At 39.7% G+C, this 20,765-nt stretch overlaps 1 gene segment (V, D, J or C); it reads right to left on the bottom strand.

Moving 5' to 3' along the window:
- Nucleotides 1-20,765, bottom strand: part of LOC125109330 (immunoglobulin kappa variable 2D-29-like) — a 664,016-nt gene that overhangs the window by 604,836 nt on the left and 38,415 nt on the right.

Below are 20,765 nucleotides of genomic sequence, written 5' to 3'. Positions count from 1 at the left end.
TGGCAGTAACCTGTTTGTTTTTGTCTCCATCCTTATGTTGTTAAGTGACAGATCAACTGAACTGGGGACAGAAGTGAGCATTCATGGGTAAAAAGACACAAACTCTCCTGTCCTTACTTGAAGCTCTAGTTCTTTTTCAAGAATGAGCACTGCTCCATTTATTTTGTTCCTTTGGTAATTTCCTAAAATAAAGAACTGAAATAGATTTTGATGATTTTTCCAGCTGTGTACAGTGCTTGTTTCTTGTTTGTTTTTGCAGAAAGGACTCACTCAATGGTTTATTATTGTGTAATTGGGAGTGACTTCAGAATTGGATTTAAAGAGTTATCACAGCCACCCTGAAAGAGGGAATGAGGGTGTGGACTAACTACTTGCCCCTTGAACAACCCAGGGGTTAATGGTGCTGACCCCCTGTCCCATGCCATTGAAAAAGCATGTCTAACTTTTGACTCCCCCCAAACGTAACTCCTGATAGCCTGGTATTGAGCAGGAGCCTTACCAATAACATAGACAGTAGATTAACAATTACTTTGTATGTTACATGTATTATATACAGCATTAAAACAATAAAGAAAGCTAGAGAAGAGAATATGTTATGAAGAATATCATAAGGAAGAGGAAATGCACTATCGTACTGGACTGTGTTTATAAAACAAAACAAAACAAAACAAAACATCCATGTGTAAGTGGACTTGAGTGGGCAAACCCATGGTCTTCAAGGGTTAACTCTAACTAATGAAGTAATTTTTAAATAGAAAACTTGGACCCCGAGCTCTGAAATTAAGAGAAATTGAATTCTAACACTTGGAATTCTTATGCTCAGAAGTAGGCACTAGCCATTTTTTTAACAGCTTATGCGTATTCCAGGATGGACAAATAAGTCAACACACTGTAGACAATCAGAGTCCAGGTTGGCGCCACGAGGCACTGGAATTACACCCAGAGAATAAAGCAAAAATAGAGTAACACTTGTGGAAGCCTTAAGTAAGCACTTATGCTCTTTTATTATTTTTATTTTTATTTCTAGCCATATTTATTTATTTTTTTTTAATTTTTTTTTCAGCATAACTGTATTCATTATTTTTGCACCACACCCAGTGCTCCATGCAATCCGTGCCCTCTACAATACCCACCACCTGGTGCCCCCAACCTCCCACCCCCCACCCCTTCAAAATTCTCAGATCGTTTTTCAGAGTCCATAGTCTCTCATGGTTCACCTCCCCTTCCAATTTCCCTCAACTCCCTTCTCCTCTCCATCTCCCCTTGTCCTCCATTCTAGCCATATTTATTTTGAAATAATTTTAGACTTACCTAAAGTCTCAACTATAACAGATAGTTCCTGTGTGCTCTTGCCCTAGCTTTCCCTAACAGTATCACTGCACATAACCATGGCACAATTTTCCAAACCCAAAATGAATGATAATACTATGATATTAACAAATCTAAAGTTATATTTGGATATTTCTGAATTTTACACTAATCCAGGGGAGGTCTGTTCCTGGTGTGATGGGGAAGAGGCGGATGGTCGTTCCTTAGGGATCAGCCAGGCTAAGAGCTGAGGGGGAGAGTCAGTGTGGAACCATCAGTGAGCCACCTCAGCCACATTGTTCTGGACACTGTTTATCCACTGAAAGCAACTCTGGTCAGGACTTGGGACTAGACCATGAGGATCTTCCTGACCTCCTTCAAGGGTCCCCCACCCTTTTAACTGCACCCCAGCTTGGTTCTCTGAGAGAAGCAGCTGCTCTGACTGATTCCCCAGAGGAAGCAGCTATTCAGCTGAGCAGAAGGGCTGACCCCACATGGGAGGGTTGTGTTTAGGGCCATTACAATGTGCAGGGTCCCAGCGAGTGTGCTGTTCACCCAGGTGTGAGCAGTGCCTCCAGTCTCCATGCTGGTGATTATGAGTGTGGACTCTATCCCTGACCCACCACCACTAAACGGTCTGGGTCCCTAGGAGCCCTGTGGGACACCCTGCAGGTTGAGGAGATTGGTGCAAGTTGAGGAACCAGTCCAGGTGGGTGTGTCCAATGCAGGGATGGGACTGAGACTTGCTTTTCAGGCAACGCAGACACCCCTTCCATTGCCACAGACAAGACGGATGGAGCCTGAGTAGCACAGCTGCCCATGGGAAACTGGAAGAAGAAAGAAACTTGTCATGGAAATGCAAATATGAGGTAATAATTTTGAAGTAAGGAATGATGTGCCAAAATCATATTTTTTCACAAATGTTAGATAATTTTATAGTCTTTAGTCAAAATTTTGAACACCTCCCCAGAATCAATGACTGAAATAACACAGTTAGTCTTTGTTCTTAATTGTTTCCTGCACTGGATGAGAATAGCCATGACTGTTTCTTCCTGAATATCACTTACTGTAAAAATTATCCCCTACAGTGAATGCAGATCCCCAGGGGTAGAAGGTCTGTCCCAGAAAGACCTGGATCAGGGAACCGCATGAAGGCACGTCTTCAGCCTGGGTGAGCAGGAGCAGAACAAAGATTCATGTCTGTATCTTAGAGGCTGTTAAGGATCACATGTGTGTCTCTCTGCAAAGGACTCCGCAATGCGGGCAGCAGTCTAAACTTGAGCTGAAGGCCCCTGCAAGAGAAAACTCGTGGCTCAGGGGCTGGTTGTTCCCAAAAGCCTGGAGATGGTCCAACCATGGGCTCAAGTGGGGCAGAGCCAAGGACTGGGGATAAATAGATGAGACTAAGCTCACTTTGTGAAATTTCAGATACAATCTTAAGGATTAGTATGAGAAGGGAAAAGAGTCACAAGATTGTGATTTTTTAATTAGGTATGGAGAGATGTTTCTTCTCCCCATTTTTATTTCCTAGGTGTAGTTATCATTATACATCTAACCAAAAATATTCTTCCTCATTGTTTTAGTCATTGGCAGTCTGGGTCCACAGTTCCAGAGAAACTGAGATGCCAAGACCACGCCCGTTCTGTGTCTGCATTCAGGAGGTGACTGCCAATGTGAGCAAATGTGAGTGTGATCTAATGGTCTCCAAAACCTTGAGCACCAGCCTGGGAAGCAGCTGCAGGTTTGCACCTTTGTCATGCTTGCCTGAATGGGGTGCCTTGATTTATGTCCTCTGGAAGCTCATCACTGACTGGACCACACTCCAGAGATCTAGTCTTCTTTCTTTTATTGGAGAAACCTTCCCACTCACTATTCCCCCTCATACATATTTCCTTTTTTTTTTTTTTTTTAGTTTTCAGCATAACAGTATTCATTGTTTTTGCACCATGCCCAGTGCTCCATGCAATCCGTGCCCTCTCTAATACCCACCATCTGGTTCCCCCAACCTCCCACCCCCCCCCCCCGCCCCTTCAAAACCCTCAGATTGTTTTTCAGAGTCCATAGTCTCTCATGGTTCACCTCCCCTTCCAATTTCCCCCAACTCCCTTCTCCTCTCTAACTCCCCTTGTCCTCCATGTTATTTGTAATGCTCCACAAATAAGTGAAACCATATGATAATTGACTCTCTCTGCTTGACTTATTTCACTCAGCATAATCTCTTCCAGTCCCGTCCATGTTGCTACAAAAATTGGGTATTCATCCTTTCTGATGGAGGCATAATACTCCATAGTGTATATGGGCCACATCTTCCTTATCCATTCATCCGTTGAAGGGCATCTTGGTTCTTTCCACAGTTTGGCGACCGTGGCCATTGCTGCTATAAACATTGGGGTACAGATGGCCCTTCTTTTCACTACATTTGTATCTTTGGGGTAAATACCCAGTAGTGCAATTGCAGGGTCATAGGGAAGCTCTATTTTTAATTTCTTGAGGGTCAATTCTCCAGACTTTCATTGTGCTTGAAACATTTTGTCATAAAAGGAACCAGTTTTAGTGCCAATTACCCTTTGATTAGATCATTCTGAGTCTTTCTAAATATGAAATAGCTATAGGGCCATAGATAGAGTCAGCTGGATAATGGGCAATAGGAGGAACTATAAAACTATTGTTTCATTAAAAGGCTAAACTCTGAAATGGAATGAAAAAGTGATGATGATGATGATGATGATGACGGTGACCGAAATTAGTCTGGACTCTCTGCCATTAGTACCAGATAAACCAGATTCCTCTCTGGGGTCACTGTTGTGCAGGTGTCCCCTCTTGTGGCCATGTGTGGAGAGACACTCTGGGGTACTTCTGTTTAATTGAGTGTCATTTCCAGGGTACAGTGTACTTTTTCTTATACAATTTCAAACATGCTTTATTTCTGATGCCTGTGACAAATCATAATTAGTTTCCAGGTACCATACCAGAGAGTGGGAGCATTATATACTGAGATGTAGTTTTCAGTTAGATGTCAATGCTCTATGAACTGGTCTTTCCTCACCACGTCTGGGACTCAAGGCCATTCAATATTTCGGTGCTCAAGACTCTCTAATTAGCAATGGAGTCACTATGGTGTGATCAGGTTTGGGGTTCCCAGCGACTCAGCCAGTCTGAGCTTATATCACACTTCTGTTATATTCTCTGGTTTCCTTCCTTTCCTTCCTTTCCTTCTGTGGTTTCCTTCTTATCAGTCCCACTGGCCTCCCCTCACTCACACACCTGGGATGTACTGGGAGCACAGAATGATGGCTACCCACAAAACCCATCTTCAAGTTCTCAGTTTGGATTAGATCTTAGCTTCACTTTGTTTAGTCATCTCATGGGAGATGGTGCCCAGGGATGTCATGGAGTGGAGGACAACTTCCTCTATCTTCTCTAAACTGAGTACATCCTGGTTTTGGTAGCGGATTAAGTAAAAAAGTATGGGGAGAGTCAAATGATTTCTTCAAACTGTATTGAATGTAATACATTTGGAAGCCTGGGAACCGCGCCTTTGTGCCTTCATTTGCTCCCTGGTTCCACAAAAGGCAAGAAGTCTGCATGCCTGAAAATGAACGAGTGCTCTTACTTTCCATCTGATGATCATGTTCCCTGCAATTCGTGAAGTAACAATCTGGTATTTTTAAATCAGTGCCCATCCAACTCTTTTCTTAGAAAGATTTTCTTTCCTTGTTTATAACAGATTTCCACCTGGCTTGTTGAAACTTCCACCAGATCACTTGCTAGAGCAGCTCAATGCTCACACACATTCTCTCTGATCTCTGAATTTCTCTCTAAAACAAGGAAAACGACAGCACATTCCTCATCCTGTTTGATAACATATATTTATGTTTTTGAATGTGTGTAAAGTTAATGTGATTCCCAAAGTGAGAGATACACAAAAGGAAAGGTTATGTTCTGAGATAGGTCACGTCCCAGTCCCTTCTATTTCATTGCCATACCATGCCTGTAGGCAACAATCTCACTCTGGTTTATCCTCACACATTTTTTTTTGTTTGTTGTTTGTTTTGTTTTTCTTTTCTTTCACCTTATAAGGAATGTAGGATAATACAGAGAATTGTTTGTACTTTGCTTTTTTTATTTAAAAATAAATCCTGGAAGTCACTCCATATCAGTTCATAGAAATCCTCTTTTTCACAGATAAAACGTACCCCATTGTGTGGATGGGTCATAGTTTTTTCAACCACACTTTTATGTGAGGGAGATTAGTTTCTTGACAGTATTTTTGCAAACAATTACAAGCAGTGCTGCAGGGAATAACCTTGTACATCGTATTTGTAAGTGTATCTCCAGAAATTCCTAGAAATGGAATTATAGGTCAAATGGTTAACACACAGGTAATTTTGTTAATATTGTCATATTCTTCTCTGAAGATACAATATTTGCTTCCATCCCCAGGAGTTATAAATGAGGTGTGTGTTTCCCCACAACTTTGTCTAAATATGTGCTTCATGTGTTCTTAATTTTCTCAGATCTGATAGATGAGAAAAACCATCTCAAAATAGTTATGATTTTCATTTTCTAATAATCAGTGAGATTGAACATACTATGTATACTTAAAGGTTATTTTTATGTCTTTTTTGGAATTCTCTGTTCTTTTTTTTTCATGTTTCTACATAGGTTTTGATTCTTTGCCATAATTATTTTTTAAATTTCTTATAGTTGAGAATATTGATGTTTATTTATATATAATACATTAAAAATAGTTTGCTGTAGTCTTCAGTTGTCTTTTCATTTGGTTTAATGTGTAATATTTTGCCATGCAATTTTGATTATATAATCTTTTCCATACCAATTCATGTAGCCTTTGATTTGGTGTGTGGTTGCAGGACTGGTTCATTCTTTTCCTAAGTACATTTTTAAATTTTCTATTATTTTCGTACACTGTGAGTATTCTAGAGAGTAACGGCATGTGCTTTTGGCTTGTCCTGTCTTTATATGCCTTTGTACCTGAACACATTCCAGAAAATGCATGCATCTTCAAAACTCTAACTTAAATTAGTTAGAAGTACAAAGGTACAAAACCTGGTACCTTCTGAGCATTTGTGTCCATGTTTCATTTGGATGTATAAATTAATTCTACATCATTGTAAATACCACAAGATATTATTATTGTAGACAGTCAAAATTACTGTAGACTTATCCACATATTTACCCCTTGTACTATTCTTCGCTCCTTTTCAATCTCTGAACTTATGTCTGGACTTTGTTTTCTTCTCTCTAAAAGTCCTTGTAGGATTTCTATTCATGTTGGTCTTCTGATGATTCAATTTGTATGTTTTTGTTTTTGTAAAATGTATTTATTTTGTCTTCCATTGTATATTCCTGTATAGAATCCTAAATTGGCAGATACTTTCTTCCTACACCTTCAAAATTTATTTTATTTTATTTTGTCTCCTGCCATCTAATGTTAAGAGCTATATGGTTTTCTTATTGTTCCTTTTTTAAAGATAATTTACCTTATTTTCTAAGAATTACATTTACCCTCTCTGTTTTTCATCTCTTCCCCCATCTTGTATGTATTTTCTCAACACCGGTAATAAGATGGGCCTTGGTATCATTTTGGAGGGACATTTACCTTATTAAGAGTTCACAGAATTCCTTCAATCTGTGATCAGTTTTAGAAGTTCCTCAGTCACTACCTCTTTGAATCTTGCCTCTGCCTATACTCTCCTCTCTATGTTGTGAACTTCAGTTATAAATACATTGGACTTTTTCCCCCTGGTGTATCCATTTTGCCTTTTATGACCTTTTGTATGTCTTCCACTGATTTGATATTCCAACCTTACACTGTATCATCTTCCTGTTTCTCTTTTCAGCTCTGATAAATCTACTGTTAAACTCTTCTGTTGTGTTCTCGACTTGGATTATTATTTTTGAATTTCTGTTTGGTTATTTTTAACATTTCAGGCTGTCTGTTAGAATTCTCAATCTTTCAGTGAATGCATTAAGCCTCTAACATCCTCTTACCTAATAGTTGCAACTTTGTGGGTGAGGTCTATTCCTCTTACCTGTTTATTTTCCTCCTGGACTTACTGATGGAAAACCAGATGGTGTTCTATGCACTGACTACTTATGTAGAATCATACACATATTTGCTGAGAAACATTTTAATGGTGATTTTAGGCTCTAGAATGATTCTTACCAGGACACTTGGGTGGCTCAGTTGGTTAAGCATCTGTCTTTGGCTCAAGTCATGATCCCAGGCTCCTGGGATCAAGTCTCGCATTGGGCTCCCTGCTCAGAGGGGAGCCTGTTTCTCCCTCTCCCTATGCCTGCCACTCTCCCTGCTGCGTGCTCGCTCGCTCTCTCACTCTTTGTGTCAAATAAATAAATTTAAAAATAAAAATAAAAGAATGATTTTTATCATGCAGAAAGAAATGACATTTGATTCTGGCAGCCTGAAGTGCTACTGGATGCTGTGTGATCTCTATCCAATCCAGGATTGCACTGTCCCTGAGTCTGGGGTTACCATTGGTGATGTCCTGTTGGTTCTTCCCAGTTCTTCCAGCCCCCCAGTGTGTAGCCCTGCTGCAATTCCAACTGAAGTCTTCAGACTTTGCCAGAATCTTTCCTTCTCTTTTGTCCTTAAGGATTAATTTTCATCTCTGACCATGTGATATTGTTGGAAACTTTGTTCAGCACTGAGACTTCTCAGCCTTTCCTTTATCCCAGACTCTCTGCTTCTAATGACCTGTTCCTAATCCCGACTCTGCTCATGAGTCAAGGAAGAGCAAAAGTGGGCCTCAACTTTATGGGCTTTCCTTCTTTTCTTGTTTTCTTCAGTATTATGTTTTATGGTTTTTCCATGGAGGTGAGACGGACCCCTTTTCCAGTTAAGAAGCATTAATTTGAGGCTGACGGATTCCATGTACCAAAATAATCAAGAGGGTGTTTTTACTCATACAAGGGGCTCCTGGGGAGAGCAGGCTATGCAAGTTACCTTCCATGAGACAGAATGCTGAGTGTTTATCATTGCTAGGGACTGGGATGGGGGAAAGCTTCCTTGCTGGGGCATGAAATTTTCCAGCAAATACACAGATTTGGGCTGAAGGGAAGATAAAATGGACATGTTCCCAATACCAAGACTTTTAATCCTTGGACATAATATGGTTTTCTATTTACCCAGATTTTTTTTTCTTTGAATAATATTCTGTTAGTAATTATTACTAATTATTTTGTTGTTTTTCCTAAATATATTAGATGTTTTTGAGGCACCTCTAAATGATGGGTTTTCTAATTTTATTTTAAGCATTTGTTTCCTTTATACAGAAATCACATGGTCCTTTGCATGTTGTCTTTGAATTCAGTGATAACTTATTTCTCCTATTGTTTCTAGTAGTTTCTTTGTAAATTATTTTGAATTTTGTCAGCATACAATCTTTTCATCTTTGAATTATGATAGTTTTCATCCTTCCCTTCCAATCCTTTGTTGTCCATGTTGTTGTCTTATTACACCATCTTTGCAAAGCAAGTGGGGAGGGGCATCTGGGCTTCCAGCTGCAGAGACCATTCACTTCCTCTTCCCTGAAGTTGAACACCCATCCCCAGGTGGTTATGACAGAAGATGCCTAGAGCTCAGCCCAAGGGAAGAATTTCTGACCTGTGCTCACAACATTGATTCCTATGTCCTCCCAGCCCATTATTCACCTAGATTCAGCGAGATGGTGTTTGGTGCAAGAATGTCGAAAGCGAAAGAGTGGCTGGTGGTCTTACTATGTTCTTTCCATTCTCAGTGTGCATGGACGTCTTAGTGCATCACTGGATTGGATTGGATTGAGGGGGTGATCAGAAATTTATCTTCCAGGAATGCCTGGGTGGCTCAGTTGGTTATGCATCTGCCTCTGGCTCAGGTCGTGATCCCAGGATTCTGGGATGGAGCCTTACATAGGCTGTGCTTGCTCTCTCTCTCTCAAACAAATAAATAAAATCTTAAAAAAGAAAGATATTTATCTTGCAGAGGGACCTTTTCTTTGTTCCTAAGTGATCTCAATAGTAGTGAAAATTCATTTGAAAATAAGTCAACGGCTGTTTTTGAACAATATTCTCAGCAAGTCACAAATAATGGAAAAACACCTTATTCTCATAAAGTGTCTATTCAATATATTCAACATTCAATATTCAATATTCAATAATATCCTATACAAACATCATACTCAGTGGCAAAATTATTGAACATTTTATTCCTTGTATTGTGAAAAAGACTGAAATGTCCACTCTCATCACTTCTGTTCAAAATTATACTACAGGTCCTAGACAGTGCAATAAGGAAAAATAAAACAGGAAGAAGAAAGGCAAAGTTACAAAATACAGAAAGGAAGAAGCAAAATATCTTTATTTGTTGATAACAAAATGCATACATAAATTCTTGGAGAACCTTCAAATAAACCACTAGAAATAATTTAACCAGGTGTCCACATACAATGTCAATACATAAATATCTATTATGGATTAAAGGAGATTTAATTAAATAGAGTTTTTCCATGCTCAAAGAATGGAAAACTTGATATTTTTAAGATTTCCGTCTCCCCCAATTTGACATATAGACTCAATGCAATCCAATTAAAATCTCCTAGAAAGTGAAAAAGGCAATTCCAGAATTTACATGGAAATTCAAAGGACCTAGAATGGTCAAAAAGATCTTAAAGGAGAAAAATAAAGTCTGAAGACTTACAGTACCAGATTTCCAGACTTCTTATAAAGCTACAGTGATTAAGACAGTTACTGTAGTTACAAAGATAGACAAATAGAAATATGGAAGAGAACAAAAAGTCCAGAGAAAGACTCCATATACATAATGACTTGATTTCTAACATAGGCATTCAAGTGAGGTATAATTTGCTTTTTGTGTTTTGTTTGTTTATTGTTGTTGTTGCAAACAATGGTAAGGTGCTATTGGATATTGAAATAAGAATAAACTGAGAAATCAAAAAAAGTGTTGACCCATCTAACACCAGGCAAAATTATGAATTATAGGTAGACCACTGTCTATGAGCAAGAGATAAAAATAATGATGCCTGACGAAACTATAGAAGAATATTGTTAGGCTCTAAAGAGAGGCAGAAACTTATTGAATGGGACACACATAAATATAGAAAACTAACATTTGATCAATCTACTCTATAATCAAGAATTCCAAATCATATGTATGTATGTGGACATGTGGACATGTATATGTAAACACAGGAAAGCTTACTCCATAGCATTGGTCAACAGGGAAATACTAATTTGAAAGATGATACCACTAAAATATAGTTTTATTTTTTAATTTTTCTTTCCTTTTTTATTATTGAGATGAAGTTCACATAACAAATCAACTTTTATTTATTTATTTATTATTTTTATATGTTATGTTAGTCACCATACAGTACGTCATCAGTTTTTGATGTAGGGTTCCATGATTCATCGTTTGCCTGTAACACCCAGTACTCATTGCAATACATGTCCTCCTTAATACCCATCACCAGGCTCACCCATCCTCCCATGCCCTCCCCTCTAAAACTCTCAGCTTGTTTCCCAGAGTCCATAATCTCTCACAGTTCATCTCCCCTTCTGGTCTCTCCCCTTCATTTTTCCCTTCCTTCCTCTTTGGTCCTCCATGCTATTCCTTATGTTCCACATATAAGTGAAACTCTATGATAATTGTCTTTCTCTGCTTGACTTATTTCACTTAGCATAATCCCCTCCAGTTCCATCCATGTTGAAGCAAATGGTGAGTATTCATCCTTTCTGATAACTGAGTAATAGACACCATCATATATATGGACCATTCGTCTGTGGAATGGCATCTCAGCTCCTTCCACATTTTGGCTATTTTGGACATTGCTGCTATGAGCATTGGGGTGCATGTCCCCCTTCTTTTCACTATGTCTGTATCTTTGTGGTAAATACCCAGTAGTGCAATTGCAGGGTCATAGGGAAGCTCTATTTTTAATTTATTAAGGAATCTCCACACTGTTTTCTTAAGAGTCTGCTTCAACTTGCATTCCCACCAACCATGTAAGAGGGTTCCCCTTTCTCCACATCCTCTCCAACCCTTGTTGTTTCCTGTCTTGTCCACTTTTGCCATTCTCCATTCTAACTGGTGTTAAGGTGGTATCACAATGTGGTTTTGATTTGAATTTCCCTGATGGCTAATGATGATGATGAACATTTTTTAATGTGTCTGTTAGTTATTTGTATGTCTTCTTTGGAGAAGTGTCTATCAATACAGTTTTTTTTTTTTAAGTCTGACAATAAGGGGTACCTGGGTGGCTCAGTGGGTTAAAGCCTCTGCCTTCAGCTCAGGTCATGATCCCAGGGTCCTGGGATCAAGCCCCACATAGGGCTCCCTGCTCAGCAAGGAGCCTGCCTCCTCCTCTCTCTCTCTGCCTGCCTCTCTGCCTACTTGTGATCTCTCTTTGTCAAATAAATAAACAAAATCTTTAAAAAAAAAAAGTCTGACAGTAAGTGGACAGGATTTACAGCTACTGAAACTTTTATTACATGGCTGGTTGAATGTATACATGTTCACCATTTCGATAAAGAGGTATTTAGTAAAGCCAAGCCTATGCCAACCCTGTGACTCAGGACTTCCATTTCTAGGAATATACCCAAGGGAGGTAGGTGCATAAATCCACAACTGACAGATACACAAACGTTCCAATAAAACTTTATTAATAAAAACTGATGGGGCATCTGGGAGGCAGAGTTGGTTAAGTGCTGGACTCCTGGTTTTGGCTCGGGTCATGATCTCAGGGTCCTGGGATTGAGCCCCATTTTGGGATCCTGGCTCAGGCAGAGTCTACTAAGGTTTCTCTCGTTCTGTCCCTCTGTTTCTCCCCTACCTGCCACCTGTGCGTGCACGTGCGTGGGCACTCACTTTCTCTCTCTCTTTCTCAAATAAATTAATCTTTAAAAAACAACAACAAGATAAAAACAGAACAAAGTCTTAATTAAAAACAAATAAATTGTGATCTATTTGTATAAAAGAATCATTCTGCAATAAAAAGGAACAAACTACTGCCACACTAATGATGTAGATGACACACAAAAATGTGTTGCTGGAGAGAAGCGGGACAACAAACAGTACACAGTGTGTGGCCACTTGTGATGAAGTTCAAGAACTAGGAAAATCAGATCCATTTTGGTTGAAAACAGAACAGTGGGGGCCTCTGGTGGTGGTGGAAGAAATGTAGACTTGACAGAAGAAGCATGAGGAGACTGGGATGTTGGAGACAGTCTCCATCTGCATGTGCGTAGTGACTATAGGGGAGCTGTCTGTGTTTATGTTTATCTACTTACACACTTCATAGTCACTTTCCACACACATTACTGTGTCTATATCTATCTACTTGTTTTATATGAATGGATTAGTTAATGAGTAGGAATTAGAGAGTCAAAGTATCCAATTCTTCTCCCACCTTCTTCCCTGTTGGCACTGGTCCCTTGAGCAACCTGAGCTCTGAGAACCTTTGATTTCTCATCTCTACAGGAGAATTGTGAGAATAGTGGCACTAAATGGTTAAGTCCTTAATACACTATTAACACATCGTAAAGTCCGCAAGATTTCTGTAAATTGCAAATGGCAGTATAATTGGTGTTCTGTTGTTTTTATTTCATTGACTACAGAGTCTTTTTTTTTCTAACCCAGTTCTTAGCCTTTAATAAGCACCTCCTCTATAGAAGCTATTCAAAGACCATGCTAATGATAAACCTTTTTCAGGCTCTACCTAGGAATCTCATTTTAGAACAAATGGCAGGTTTCATGTTGCCAAGAAAGTTTTTACAAGACTAAAGAGACTTGTCTTTTACAAGACTTGCAGGCCTGTTCCTGGAGCCCTGAAACCCTGAAATTGAATTGCTTGCCTTTGAATAGTGAACACCACATGTAATGCTTGGAGTTCACTTACTGCATTGATTTCCATTCTTTCCAGATGTCCTTGACTACAGCAGTGATGTGACATCAGGCCATCATAATTATCATAATTATCTGATAAATACAAGACCATCATAATTATAATTCTCTGATAAATACAAGACCTGCCCCTCAAGGTACTGTGAGTAATAAACCTTATCTTCCCAAGTTCCCTGAAGGAAATCGGTTGTCATAGATATCTACGCTCTCATGTTTACTGAAACATTATTCATACTAACAAAGATATGGAAACAACTCAAACAACCATCAGTGAATGAATGGATAAGGAAGTTGTGGTATATGAAATATTATATAGCCATGACAAAGAATGACATCCTGCTATTTGCAAGCAATTGGATGGATCTTGAGGTCATTATGCTAAGGGAGAGAAGTAAGAGTAAGACAACTATTCTATGATATCACTTATATGTAGAAACTAAAAGAACTGAACTCAAAAAACAGAGTGGAATGGTGTGTCCAGGTACTGGGAAAGTAAGGTGGGAAACTTGGGGAAATGTTGTTTAAGAGTATGACCAAGTTAAAAGTAAAATGGCGAGTGGTTTTATCAACTCAGGAATTTACTCAGGAATAGGAGACGATAAGAATCCTATGACAAATATTAGGCAAGTTAAAGGAGAAAAGAGGTCATTTTTAATTAGGGTTTAGGGGGAAGTGGGGGAGGGTTCTCTTGACCAAAATCTCATTGGGGAAGAACAAGAGTCCCATTGGCTACAAGCAGTGGTTCCTCCTATGCAGTTGCCCACCCGGAGGAAGGGAGGGATCTTCCTTCTTCTTTTTTTTTTTTTTTCATAGAAAAGGCAATTTTATTTTTATTTTTATTTTTTATAAACATATATTTTTATCCCCAGGGGTACAGGTCTGTGAATTGCCAGGTTTACACACTTCACAGCACTCACCATAGCACATACCCTCCCCAATGTCCATAATCCCACCCCCCCCCTCACAACCCCCCTCCCCCCATCAACCCTCAGTTTGTTTTGTGAGATTAAGAGTCATTTATGGTTTGTCTCCCTCCCAATCCCATCTTGTTTCATTTACTCTTCTCCTACCCCCTTGACCCCCCATGTTGCATCTCCTCTCCCTCATATCAGGGAGATCATGTGATAGTTGTCTTTCTCCAATTCACTTATTTCGCTAAGCATGATACCCTCTATTTCCATCCACATCGTCGCAAATGGCAAGATTTCATTTCTTTTGATGGCTGCATAGTATTCCATTGTGTATATATACCACCTCTTCTTTACCCATTCGTCTGTTGATGGACATCTAGGTTCTTTCCATAATTTGGCTATTGTAGACATTGCTGCTATAAACATTTGGATGCACGTGCCCCTTCGGATCACTACGTTTGTATCTTTAGGGTAAATACCCAGCAGTGCAATTGCTGGGTCATAGGGTAGTTCTATTTTCAACATTTTGAGGAAACTTCCATGCTGTTTTCCAGAGTGGTTGCACCAGCTTGCAATCCCACCAACAGTGTAGGAGGGTCCCCCTATCTCCGCATCCTCGCCAGAATCTGTCATTTCCTGACTTGTTAATTTTCGCCATTCTGACTGGTGTGAGGTGATATCTCATGGTGGTTTTGATTTCTATTTCCCTGATGCCGAGTGATATGGAGCACTTTTTCATGTGTCTGTTGGCCATCTGGATGTCTTCTTTGCAGAAATGTCTGTTCATGTCCTCTGCCCATTTCTTGATTGGATTATTTGTTCTTTGGGTGTTGAGTTTGCTAAGTTCTTTATAGATTTTGGACACGAGCCCTTTATCTGATATGTCATTTGCAAATATCTTCTCCCATTCTGTCAGTTGTCTTTTGGTTTTGTTAACTGTTTCCTTTGCCTTGCAAAAGCTTTTGATCTTGATAAAATCCCAATAGTTCATTTTTGCCCTTGCTTCCCTTGCTTTTGATGATGGTGTAGGAAGATGTTGCTGCGACTGAGGTCGAAGAGGTTGTTGCCTGTGTTCTCCTCAAGGATTTTGATGGATTCCTTTCTCACATTGAGATCCTTCATCCATTTTGAGTCTATTTTCGTGTGTGGTGTAAGGAAATGATCCAATTTCATTTTTCTGCATGTGGCTGTCCAATTTTCCCAACACCATTTATTGAAGAGGCTGTCTTTTTTCCATTGGACATTCTTTCCTGCTTTGTCGAAGATGAGTTGGCCATAGAGTTGAGGGTCTATTTCTGGGCTCTCTATTCTGTTCCATTGATCTATGTGTCTGTTTTTGTGCCAGTACCATGCTGTCTTGATGATGACAGTTTGTAATAGAGCTTGAAGTCCGGAATTGTGATGCCACCAACTTTGGCTATCTTTTTCAATATTCCTTTGGCTATTCGAGGTCTTTTCTGGTTCCATATAAATTTTAGGATTATTTGTTCCATTTCTTTGAAAAAAATGGATGGTACTTTGATAGGAATAGCATTAAAGGTGTAGATCGCTTTAGGTAGCATAGACATTTTCACAATATTTATTCTTCCAATCCAGGAGCATGGAACATTTTTCCATTTCTTTGTGTCTTCCTCAATTTCTTTCATGAGTACTTTATAGTTTTCTGTGTATAGATTCTTAGTCTCTTTGGTTAGGTTTATTCCTAGGTATCTTATAGATTTGGGTGCAATTGTAAATGGGATTGACTCCTTAATTTCTCTTTCTTCTGTCTTGTTGTTGGTGTAGAGAAATGCAACTGATTTCTGTGCATTGATTTTATATCCTGACACTTTACTGAATTCCTGTACAAGTTCTAGCAGTTTTGGAGTGGAGTCTTTTGGGTTTTCCACATATAGTATCATATCATCTGCAAAGAGTGATAGTTTGACTTCTTCTTTGCCGATTTGGATGCCTTTAATTTCCTTTTGTTGTCTGATTGCTGAAGCTAGGACTTCTAGTACTATGTTGAATAGCAGTGGTGATAACGGACATCCCTGCCGTGTTCCTGACCTTAGCGGAAAAGCTTTCAGTTTTTCTCCATTGAGAATGATATTTGCGGTGGGTTTTTCATAGACGGCTTTGATAATATTGAGGTATGTGCCGTCTATCCCTACACTTTGAAGAGTTTTGATCAGGAAGGGATGCTGTACTTTGTCAAATGCTTTTTCAGCATCTATGGAGAGTATCATATGGTTCTTGTTCTTTCTTTTATTAATGTGTTGTATCACATTGATTGATTTGCGGAGGATGAACCAACCTTGCAGCCCTGGAATAAATCCCACTTGGTCGTGGTGAATAATCCTTTTAATGTACTGTTGAATCCTATTGGCTAGTATTTTGGCGAGAATTTTTGCATCTGTGTTCATCAAGGATATTGGTCTGTAGTTCTCTTTTTTGTTGGGATCCTTGTCGGGTTTTGGGATCAAGGTGATGCTGGCCTCATAAAATGAGTTTGGAAGTTTTCCTTCTATTGCTATTTTTTGGAACAGTTTCAGGAGAATAGGAATTAGTTCTTCTTTAAATGTTTGGTAGAATTCCCCCGGGAAGCCATCTGGCCCTGGGCTTTTGTTTGTTTGGAGATTTTTGATGACTGTTTCAATCTCCTTACTGGTTATGGGTCTGTTCAGGCTTTCTATTTCTTCCTGGTTCCGTTGTGGTAGTTTATATGTTTCTAGGAATGCATCCATTTCTTCCAGATTGTCAAATTTGTTGGCGTAGAGTTGCTCATCATATGTTCTTATAATTGTCTGTATTTCTTTGGTGTTCGTTGTGATCTCTCCTCTTTCATTCATGATTTTATTTATTTGGGTCCTTTCTCTTTTCTTTTTGATAAGTCTGGCCAGGGGTTTATCAATCTTATTAATTCTTTCAGAGAACCAGCTCCTAGTTTCATCGATTTGTTCTATTGTTTTTTTGGTTTCTATTTCATTGATTTCTGCTCTGATCTTTATGATTTCTCTTCTCCTGCTGGGTTTAGGGTTTCTTTCTTGTTCTTTCTCCAGCTCCTTTAGGTGTAGGGTGAGGTTGTGTACCTGAGACCTTTCTTGTTTCTTGAGAAAGGCTTGTACCGCTATATATTTTCCTCTCAGGACTGCCTTTGTTGTGTCCCACAGATTCTGAACCGTTGTGTTTTCATTATCATTGTTTCCATGAATTTTTTCAATTCTTCTTTAATTACCTGGTTAACCCATTCATTCTTTAGAAGGATGCTGTTTAGTCTCCATGTATTTGGGTTCTTTCCAAATTTCCTCTTGTTATTGAGTTCTAGCTTCAGAGCATTGTGGTCTGAAAATATGCAGGGAATGATTCCAATCTTTTGATAATGGTTGAGACCTGATTTAGGACCAAGAATGTGATCTATTCTGGAGAATGTTCCATGTGCACTCGAGAAGAATGTGTATTCTGTTGCTTTGGGATGAAATGTTCTGAATATATCTGTGATGTCCATCTGGTCCAGTGTGTCATTTAAGGCCTTTATTTCCTTGTTGATCTTTTGCTTGGATGATCTGTCCATTTCAGTGAGGGGAGTGTTAAAGTCCCCTACTATTATTGTATTAATGTCAATGTGTTTCTTTGATTTTGTTACTAATTGGTATATATTGTTGGCTGCTCCCACGTTAGGGGCATAGATATTTAAAATCGTTAGATCTTCTTGTTGGACAGACCCTTTGAGTATGATATAGTGTCCTTCTTCATCTCTTATTATAGTCTTTGGCTTAAAATCTAATAGATCTGATATAAGGATTGCCACTCCTGCTTTCTTCTGATGTCCATTAGCATGGTAAATTCTTTTCCACCCCCTCACTTTAAACCTGGAGGTGTCTTCGGGTTTAAGATGAGATTCTTGTAGGCAACATATAGATGGGTTTTGTTTTTTTATCCATTCTGATACCCTGTGTCTTTTGATTGGGGCATTTAGCCCATTAACATTCAGGGTAAGTATTGAGAGATATGAATTTGGTGCCATTGTTGTGCCTGTAAGGTGACTGTTATTGTATATTGTCTCTGTTTCCTTCTGATCTACTACTTTTAGGGTCTCTCTTTGCTTAGAGGACCCCTTTCAATATTTCCTGTTTGGTGTTTGCAAATTCTTTCAGTTTTTGTTTGTCCTGGAAGCTTTTAATCTCTCCTTCTATTTTCAATGATAGCCTAGCTGGATATAGTATTCTTGGCTGCATGTTTTTCTCGTTTAGTGCTCTGAATATATCATGCCAGCTCTTTCTGGCCTGCCAGGTCTCTGTGGATAAGTCTGCTGCCAATCTAATATTTTTACCATTGTACGTTACAGACTTCTTTCCCCGGGCTGCTTTCAGGATCTTCTCTTTGTCACTAAGACTTGTCAATTTTACTATTAGGTGACGGGGTGTCGACCTATTCTTATTGATTTTGAGGGGGGTTCTCTGAACCTCCTGGATTTTGATGCTTGTTCCCTTTGCCATATTGGGGAAATTCTCTCCAATAATTCTCTCCAATATACCTTCTGCTCCCCTTTCTGTTTCCTCTTCTTCTAGAATCCCAGTTATTCTAATCTTGTTTCGTCTTATGGTGTCACTTATCTCTCGAATTCTCCCCTCGTGGTCCAGTAGCTGTTTGTCCCTCTTTTGCTCAGCTTCTTTATTCTCTGTCATTTGGTCTTCTATATCGCTAATTCTTTCTTCTGCCTCATTTATCCTAGCAGTGAGAGCCTCCATTTTTGATTGCACCTCATTAATAGCTTTTTTGATTTCAACTTGGTTAGATTTTAGTTCTTTTATTTCTCCAGAAAGGGCTTTTATATCTCCTGAGAGGGTTTCTCTAATATCTTCCATGCCTTTTTCGAGCCCGGCTAGAACCTTGAGAATCGTCATTCTGAACTCTGGATCTGATATATTACCAATGTCTGTATTGATTAGGTCCCTAGCCTTTGGTACTGCCTCTTGTTCTTTTTTTTGTGGTGAATTTTTCCGCCTTGTCATTTTGTCCAGATAAGAGTATATGAAGGAGCAAGTAAAATACTAAAAGCGTGGCAACAACCCCAGGAAAATATGCTTTAGCCAAATCAGAAGAGATCCCAAATCATGAGGGGTGAGAAAGGGGATAAAAAGAGGTTCAGAAAGAAAGAAAAAAAATTAAAAAAAGAAAACCAATAAAGAAAAAGTATAAAAAGGAAAAATATATATATATATTAGATAAACTAGTTAAAAAATGTTAAAAAAGAAAAGGGTAAAAGTTAAAAAAATTTAGCAGCAGAAGAAAAAAAATTGAAAAAGAAAAAAAATAAATTAAATTAACTGCAAGGCTAAAGAATCATGGGGAGAAAGCCATGAGTTCCGTGCTTTGCTTTCTCCTCCTCTGGAATTCTGCTGCTCTCCTTGGTATTGAAACTGCACTCCTTGGTAAGTGAACTTGGTCCTGGCTGGGTTTCTTGTTGATCTTCTGGGGGAGGGGCCTGTTGTAGTGATTCTCAAGTGTCTTTGCCCCAGGTGGAGTTGCACCGCCCTTACCAGGGGCCAGCCTGAGTAATCCGCTCGGGTTTGCTGTCGGGAGCTTTTGTTCCCTGAGCACTTTCCGTAGAGTTCCGGAGGGCGGGAATGAAGATGGCGGCCTCCCTGTCTCCAGCCCGGAGGAGCTGAGAGCCTGGGGCCCCACTCCTCAGTGGGCCCTTAGAGAACAGCGCCCAATTACTCCTGTCACTCTGGCCTCCAGCCGCGCTCCGAGCTGACCGAGCCTGTGACCGGTTCAAGGTAACCCTGAGCTTAGAGCTTACTCCTCAGCTCTGTCTCTGTACTCGGCTTCCCCGTTCGAATACCTGTAAGCTCTGTGACACTCAAACACCCCCGATCCTTCTGTGACCCTGCGGGACCTGAGGCCACGCTGACCCCGCATGGGCTTCACCCCAGTTAAGCCTCTGGAGCAATATCCCTCAGCAGAACAGACTTTTAAAAGTCCTGCTCTTGTGCTCCGTTGCTCGGCCGCTTGCCGGGAGCCGCCCCCTCCCCCCGTGGTCTATCTTCCCGTCGCTTTGGATTCACTTCTCCGCCAGACCTACCTTTCAGAAAGTGGTTGATTTTCTGTTTCTAGAGTTGCTGTTCTTCTTCTCTTCAATCTCCCGTTGGATTTGTAGGTGTTTGCAATCTTTAGATAAGCTATCTAGCTGATCTCCTGCTACCTGAAGTAGTCTCAGCCTGCTACTTCTCCGCCATCTTGACTCCTCCCCCTTCCTTCATTTTTTTTAAAAGCAGGGGATAAAATTCCTGTGTGAAATTTTTCTATCTTGTCAAAATAATTCTTTTTATTTCCTTTCAGCTGTATTAGATTTTATTGGTTTTTTTTTAATTTTTTTATTTTTTCAGCATAACAGTATTCATTATTTTTGCACCACACCCAGTGCTCCATGCAATCCGTGCCCTCTACAATACCCACCACCTGGTGCCCCCAACCTCCCACCCCCCACCCCTTCAAAATTCTCAGATCGTTTTTCAGAGTCCATAGTCTCTCATGGTTCACCTCCCCTTCCAATTTCCCCCAACTCCCTTCTCCTCTCCATCTCCCCTTGTCCTCCATGCTATTTGTTATGCTCCACAAAT

This window comes from Lutra lutra, chromosome 9 (assembly GCF_902655055.1).
Source record: "Lutra lutra chromosome 9, mLutLut1.2, whole genome shotgun sequence".
Lineage (NCBI taxonomy): Eukaryota > Metazoa > Chordata > Mammalia > Carnivora > Mustelidae > Lutra > Lutra lutra.
The sequence above is the reverse complement of the archived record's forward strand: the minus strand, read 5'-3'. Positions and strand labels throughout refer to the sequence as shown.